This window comes from Prunus avium, chromosome 7 (assembly GCF_965620075.1).
Source record: "Prunus avium chromosome 7, drPruAviu1.hap1.1, whole genome shotgun sequence".
Taxonomy (NCBI): Eukaryota; Viridiplantae; Streptophyta; class Magnoliopsida; order Rosales; family Rosaceae; genus Prunus; species Prunus avium.
In genome coordinates, this window is record NC_142290.1 from 13,043,583 (window position 1) to 13,051,454 (window position 7,872).

At 39.8% G+C, this 7,872-nt stretch overlaps 1 non-coding gene across 1 annotated transcript; it reads right to left on the bottom strand.

Moving 5' to 3' along the window:
* Positions 1–7,541: 7,541 nt before the first annotated feature.
* LOC148293016 (small nucleolar RNA R71) lies at positions 7,542–7,648 on the bottom strand. The gene has a single exon (XR_015825884.1). It is a non-coding gene; the product is annotated as a small nucleolar RNA R71 (small nucleolar RNA).
* Positions 7,649–7,872: the final 224 nt, after the last annotated feature.

The following is a 7,872-nucleotide window of genomic DNA, read 5'->3' on the forward strand; positions in this document are numbered from 1 at the left end:
CGTTCCTAATCGGAGTGGTTGGTGTATTCCATACTTCTAGCGATTTGATTTCACTCAAAACCCACCAAATGACTCCTCCCACCATATTATGATGTTGCCCAAGTTTCGGGCTCGATCCGAAATCAATAGGTGTTCCAAATTGGACAATTCAAGTTCAACGGCAGTTCGTTCCTAACTGGAGTGGTTGGTGTATTCCATACTTCTAGCGATTGGATTTCACTCAAAACTCGCCAAATGACTCTTCCCACCATATTATGATGTTGCCCAAGTTTGGGGCTCGATCCGAAATCAATAGGTGTGAGAAATTGGACAATTCAAGTTCAACGGCAGTTCGTTCCTAATTCGAGTGGTTGCTGTATTCCATACTTCTAAAGATTGGATTTCATTCAAAACTCGCGAAATGACTCCACCCACCATATTATGATCTTGCCCATGTTTTGGGCTCGATACGAAATCAATAGGTGTTCCAAAATGGATAATTCAAGTTCAACGGCAGTCCTTCCTAACTGGAGTGGTTGGTGTATTCCATACTTCTAGCGATTATATTTCACTCAAAACTCACCAAATGACTCCTCCCACCATATTATGATGTTGCCCAAGTTTCGGGCTCGATCCGAAATCAATAGGTGTGAGAAATTGGTCAATTGAAGTTCAATGGCAGTTCGTTCCTAATTGGAGTGGTTGGTGTATTCCGTACTTCTAGCGATTGGATTTCACTCAAAACTAACCAAATGACTCCTCCCACCATATTATGATGTTGCCCATGTTTTGGGCTCGATCCGAAATCAGTAGGTGTTCCAAATTGGACAACTCAAGTTCAACGGCAGTTCGTTCCTAATCGGACTGGTTGGTGTATTCCATACTTCTAGCGATTGGATTTCACTCAAAACCCACCAAATGACTCCTCCCAACATATTATGATGTTGCCCAAGTTTCGGGCTCGATCCGAAATCAATAGGTGTTCCAAATTGGACAATTCAAGTTCAACGGCAGTTCGTTCCTAACTGGAGTGGTTGGTGTATTCCATACTTCTAGCGATTGGATTTCACTCAAAACTCGCCAAATGACTCTTCCCACCATATTATGATGTTGCCCAAGTTTGGGGCTCGATCCGAAATCAATAGGTGTGAGAAATTGGACAATTCAAGTTCAACGGCAGTTCGTTCCTAATTCGAGTGGTTGCTGTATTCCATACTTCTAAAGATTGGATTTCATTCAAAACTCGCGAAATGACTCCTCCCACCATATTATGATCTTGCCCAAGTTTTGGGCTCGATACGAAATCAATAGGTGTTCCAAAATGGATAATTCAAGTTCAACGGCAGTCCTTCCTAACTGGAGTGGTTGGTGTATTCCATACTTCTAGCGATTATATTTCACTCAAAACTCACCAAATGACTCCTCCCACCATATTATGATGTTGCCCATGTTTTGGGCTCGATCCGAAATCAATAGGTGTGAGAAATTGGTCAATTCAATTTCAATGACAGTTCGTTCCTAATTGGAGTGGTTGGTGTATTCCATACGTCTAGCGATTGGATTTCACTCAAAACTCACCAAATGACTCCTCCCACCATATTATGATGTTGCCCAAGTTTTGGGCTCGATCCGAAATCAATAGGAGTTCCAAGTTGGACAATTCAAGTTCAACGGCAGTTCGTTCCTAATTGGAGTGGTTGGTGTTTTCCATACTTCTAGCGATTGGATTTCACTCAAAACTCACCAAATGACTCTTCCCACCGTATTATGATGTTGCCCAAGTTTGGGGCTCGATCCGAAATCAATAGGTGTTCCAAATTGGACAATTCAAGTTCAACGGCAGTTCGTTCCTAACTGGAGTGGTTGGTGTATTCCATACTTCTAGCGATTGGATTTCACTCAAAACTCGCCAAATGACTCTTCCCACCATATTATGATGTTGCCCAAGTTTGGGGCTCGATCCGAAATCAATAGGTGTGAGAAATTGGACAATTCAAGTTCAACGGCAGTTCGTTCCTAATTCGAGTGGTTGCTGTATTCCATACTTCTAAAGATTGGATTTCATTCAAAACTCGCGAAATGACTCCTCCCACCATATTATGATCTTGCCCAAGTTTTGGGCTCGATACGAAATCAATAGGTGTTCCAAAATGGATAATTCAAGTTCAACGGCAGTCCTTCCTAACTGGAGTGGTTGGTGTATTCCATACTTCTAGCGATTATATTTCACTCAAAACTCACCAAATGACTCCTCCCACCATATTATGATGTTGCCCATGTTTTGGGCTCGATCCGAAATCAATAGGTGTGAGAAATTGGTTAATTCAATTTCAACGACAGTTCGTTCCTAATTGGAGTGGTTGGTGTATTCCATACGTCTAGCGATTGGATTTCACTAAAAACTCACCAAATGACTCCTCCCACCATATTATGATGTTGCCCAAGTTTTGGTCTCGATCCGAAATCAATAGGAGTTCCAAATTGGACAATTCAAGTTCAACGGCAGTTCGTTCCTAATTGGAGTGGTTGGTGTTTTCCATACTTCTAGCGATTGGATTTCACTCAAAACTCACCAAATGACTCTTCCCACCGTATTATGATGTTGCCCAAGTTTGGGGCTCGATCCGAAATCAATAGGTGTTCCAAATTGTACAATTCATGTTCAACGTCAGTTCGTTCCTAATTGGAGTGGTTGGTGTATTCCATACTTCTAGCGATTGGATTTCACTCAAAACTCACCAAATGACTCCTCCCACCATATTATGATGTTGCCCATGTTTTGGGACCGATCCGAAATCAATAGGTGTGAGAAATTGGTCGATTCAATTTCAACGACAGTTCGTTCCTAATTGGAGTGGTTGGTGTATTCCATACGTCTAGCGATTGGATTTCACTCAAAACTCACTAAATGACTCTACCACCATATTATGATGTTGCCCAAGTTTTGGGCTCGATCCGAAATCAATAGTTGTAAGAAATTGGACAATTCAAGTTCAAAGGAAGTTCGTTCCAAATTGGAGGGTTTGGGGTAATTCATAGTTCTAGCGATTGGATTTCACTCAAAACACACCAAATATCTCCTCCCACCATATTATGATGTTGCCCGAGTTTTGGGCTCGATCCGAAATCAATAGGTGTAAGAAATTGGACAATCCAAGTTCAACAGCAGTTCGTTCCTAATTGGAATTGTTGGTTTATTCCATTATTCTACCGATTGGATTTCACTCAAAACACACCAAATGACTCCTCCCATCATATTATGATGTTGGCCAAGTTTTTGGCTCGATCCGAAATCAATAGGTATTCCAAATTGGACAATTCAAGTTCAACGGCAGTTCGTTCCTAATTGGAGTGGTTGGTGTATTCCATACTGTTGCGTCGATTCAGCTGCACCAAAATGGATTCAGCTGCATCCTCAACTTGTGATACTCGCAAGTGCACGAGCCGTTCGGTAGTATAGCATATGTAAGTGCGAGGTCGATCCCTTGAGGATTGGTGATTGAATGATCCAATTTGTTTCCCCTACACAAAATAGAATTGAAAAAGAAAATAAATAAAACAAGAAAAAAAAGAAATAACTCAAGCAAATAAGTTCCCAAGTTCAATTAGATTAACGGATTGATTCTAGCTAAAGTATGATTAAGCCATGGTGTTTGGTCATAACCTTGTGTTCCTAATTCCCTAATTTGATCATTTGTTGTCTAACCTAAAACTAAGCATTAGGAACCCATTAAGTATAGAAGAACAATTTAAACAACCAAGCATGTATCTAATCCCTGTTGTCGAATGTCCATACATACTCTTCCTATTCATAGTTCAATTCGAATTAAAGCATGGTGTCTACTCTGAATTCAAACCAAGATAGCTAACATGCAAGCCTAAATGGTGATCAATCATTCAAACTAGCATATTAACTTATAAGCATAATGAATAAGAACAAAAATCATAATTGAAACTTGGAAACTAATTAAACTTGAATACTTAAGAAAGAATGTACATTACAAATAAAAGTAAAGTGGAACTAAGAAAACTTGAAGGAAAATTTAGTAAACTCATTTTGTTACAACAATTGACAACTTGAAATGAAACTAAGAGAATTTGAGGGAGAGAAGGGAAGGGAGCTCTAGAGAAGTGTTTGAGAGCTCCCCCCCTTGGGGTGTGTTTTGAAGCTTGAAGGCTTCTCTATTTATAGGGCTATGAGGGAGGAACAACATGATGAATTCCCACACCATCCTTCATCTTTTGCTGCACCTCAAGCTTTCATCACATGGGTTCAAAGGTGGTCAGATGTGGCTGCCCTTTGCTGCCAACCCATGTGGTTGCCTTTTGGTTGCTGAAAAACGAGTTTTCTGAACCAGTATTGGTGTAGGAAGGCCAGAGGTTTCAAAACGTATCCCATGGGGCTCAAATTTGGATATGTTATACTAGACACCCATTGGAACAACTTCTATGAAGAAAGTATTTCCATCGGACCAGTAGAAGTGTGTGTTTTGGCCCTTGCAAGTTGGCAGCCGAACAGAGACTGGAATTGACTTCATTTCATCTTTTCTTTCCTTTTTGATTCACATGCATGCACATGCTTCCTCTTTCAATTAAAACCTGATTTCCAGCTCCAAAGTGATCTGCCAATTCAATTCCCATGTTCAAAGGCTGAAGCAAAATACCTCTCATCATTCCTCATTCTTCCCTCTCTCCTTTCTCTTTGCTTCCCATGCATGCACATGCTTTCTCAATAATAGCTCCAGCATGTACCAACTTGCTCCTTTAGAATTTCATAGCTGGAATGCCTCCCCACTTCACTCATTATGCTGGGTGCAAAGTCAGTTATAGCTGGGGTGAGGCATGTTAAGCTCATAATTTCATACATATACATGCCCAATTTACTTACTTCTTTTGCTTAGTTCCTATAATTCTAAGTTATTTCCCTCCCTTTGTGTGTTTTGTAGGCCAATAGAGCAAGAGAGCATAATTCATGCAATTCAAGCATGTTAAGGCCTAATTTGGATGAATGGAAGAAGAGCTTAAAAGACAAACTCATTTTGGCTACAGCCCCCTGCCAGTCCAGTTCCGTAGGTCATATTGCAAGCTTTGTTTCAGCAACCTACACAGCTCGGATGAGGCAGAATTCTTCATGAAAGTTGTTCCAATGGGTGTGTACTATAACATATCCAAAAGTCAGCCCCATTGGATAAATATGGAGTCTGTTACCTAGCAAACACAGAGCCATGCTCAGGATGGATTTTATCAGCGCGCAAAATGAGTTAGCAATTTGTTTTGGCCTTAACTTCCTCCTCCGACCTTGGATTGGCCCAAATGACATATGGCTGGAAAGAAGACATTCTGAACTTCAATTTCGAGTGCTTAAAGTCCTAATTTGATTAAGAGAAGCCCAAGTTGTAAGCCCTTGAAGTTGCTGGTTATGCTGACCTCAGCATGTGCTGGTTGGATGCTTGGTCATGGTGAGCTAGGTATGAGCTATCATTTCTGGTTGGAAGCTTGGTCATGGTGACATGAAGATGAGCTAGGGCTGCTGGTGGGATCTATTGGTGAAGTGCATCAACCAATTCAGATTTTATAATGCAAGTGTTGTATGCATTAGTGAAGTGCATCAACCAATTCATCTTTTATAATGCAAGTGTTGTATGCATTAGCCATATTGAATTCAGATTTGTCACTCCCCTCTCCCTATAAATACCACATCCATTCCACATTCAAGACACAACAAATCCTGAGATTCACAACCCCCACAATTCACTCCAACCATCCTCAAACACTCTCAAAATCCCAAACACTCCAACAATCACCAAAACAACTCCAGCAAACCTCTCTTCCATTTCCCTACGAATTTCATCTTCCTTAGCCATCACCACTCACTCAAACTCATCCCAAATCACCTCCATATCCTTCATACATCTTTCTAGAAGTGGGGAAGCTCTTGGAGAAGCATTAGAAGTGGAGAAGCACTTGGAGAAGCCTTGGACACCACAAGAACTTCAGAAAAAGGGTTTTTCTACTCTTATTGTATTCATTATGTTTTCTCATTTCTGTTCAAGTCTCTTTTCCATTATGAGTAGCTAAATCCATAACTAGGGCTTCGATGTAACCTAACATGAATATTCTGGGTTTATAAGTTTGGAGTTTCAAGTTTGATTCATGATTCATGTTCTTATTCATTATGCTTATAAGTTAACATGCTTGTTTGAATGATTGATCACCATTAGAACTTGTTTGTTAACTATCTTGGTTTGAATTAAGAGTATACACCATGCTTTAATTCGAATTGAACTATGAATAGGAAGAGTATGTATGGACATTCGACAACAGGGATTAGATACATACTTGGTTGTTTAAAATGTTCTTCTATGCTTAATGGGTTCCTAATGCTTAATTTTAGGTTAGACAACAAATGATCAAATTAGGGAATTAGGAACACAAGGTTAGGACCAAACACCATGGCCTAATCATACTTTAGCTAGAATCAATCTTTGAATCTGAATTAGACTTGTTACTTGAATCTTTATAACCCAGAATTGAATTGTTATGGTGATTCGAATGCCCTAGTCTAAAAATCTGTTTTCCAACTCTTAAAACCACTATTTGTTACATTTGTTTACTTGTTTTTGTTTGCAATTTCATTTTGCTTCTTTTGTTCAACAATCACAACCACTCTTGTTTTAAATTCTGTTTTAGACATAACCTCCTACTTTCTTGAATTTGGTAATCTAAGTACATAACTAGTTTTAACTTCTCAGTCTTCGTGGGTACGACCTCGTACTTGTCTTGCTATACTACTAATTGCCCCGTACAATTGCGAGTTAACATAATATTAACAACAAATTTTGGCGCCGTTGCCGGGGACTGAACGAAAGTTCTTCCCTGGTTATGTGCCCAAGGTTACCCTATTCTTTTTAGTGTTTCTAATTAATCTAATTTTCTGTTTCAGGTAGTTTATGTCTAAAAATCCATTACTTGAACAAGTGAGGTCTTCGTTCCAACGTTCTAGATCTTTGAACGCAGGACCATCATTGCAACCCAGACGAGTGACCTCTGAAATTCAGAATCGTCTAGAAAGGGAGTTGTCAACTGCAAAAGAGCAAGCTCTTGCTACATTTACAAGTCTTGCTCTCCACACTGAACTTCCCGGTTCTTCACTTTCAAATTCGGAAGCAAGTTCAGACCAAGAAGAAGAAGAAATGATGGCTGCCATTGAGTTCATGGGAGAACTTGATATCCCAACAATTCCAGCATCTCCTTCAAGCATTTTGCTGCCCACTGTAGCTCGAAATTATGAGCTTAAATCTTCTCATCTTAATATGCTGCCTTCCTTTTATGGTTTACCTAATGAAGATCCATTGACTCATATAAAGGATATTTTTAATGTTGTGAGTTCTTTTCCCTTGACAGGTGTGACAGAAGATCAACTTCGAATGAGAGTGTTTCCATACACTTTAAAGGATAAGGCGAAGTATTGGTTGAATTCTTTGAAGCCTGGTTCACTCACTACATGGTCTGCCATTCAAAAGAAGTTCCTGGAAAAATACTTCTCCACGCAAAAGACCGACATGCTTAGGGACAAGATCTTGTTATTTGCACAGCAAGATGATGAATCGTTTTGTGAAGCATGGGAGAAATTCAATGGGTTGCTCAACCAATGTCCTCATCATGGGATTCCATTGAAGCTTCAAATGCGTATGTTTTATAAAGGACTAACCCCTTCTAGTCATAATATAGTCACCAATTTTGCAGGTGGTTCTTTTAAAACCAAAACTCCAGAAGAAACGTACGAACTCTTTGAGGAGATAGCAATGGAGACCCAACATACGGATACAAGAGGTAAACGTGTTATTAGTGGTTCTAATGATGCTTCTAGTGTGCAGATTTCAAAACTGGAAC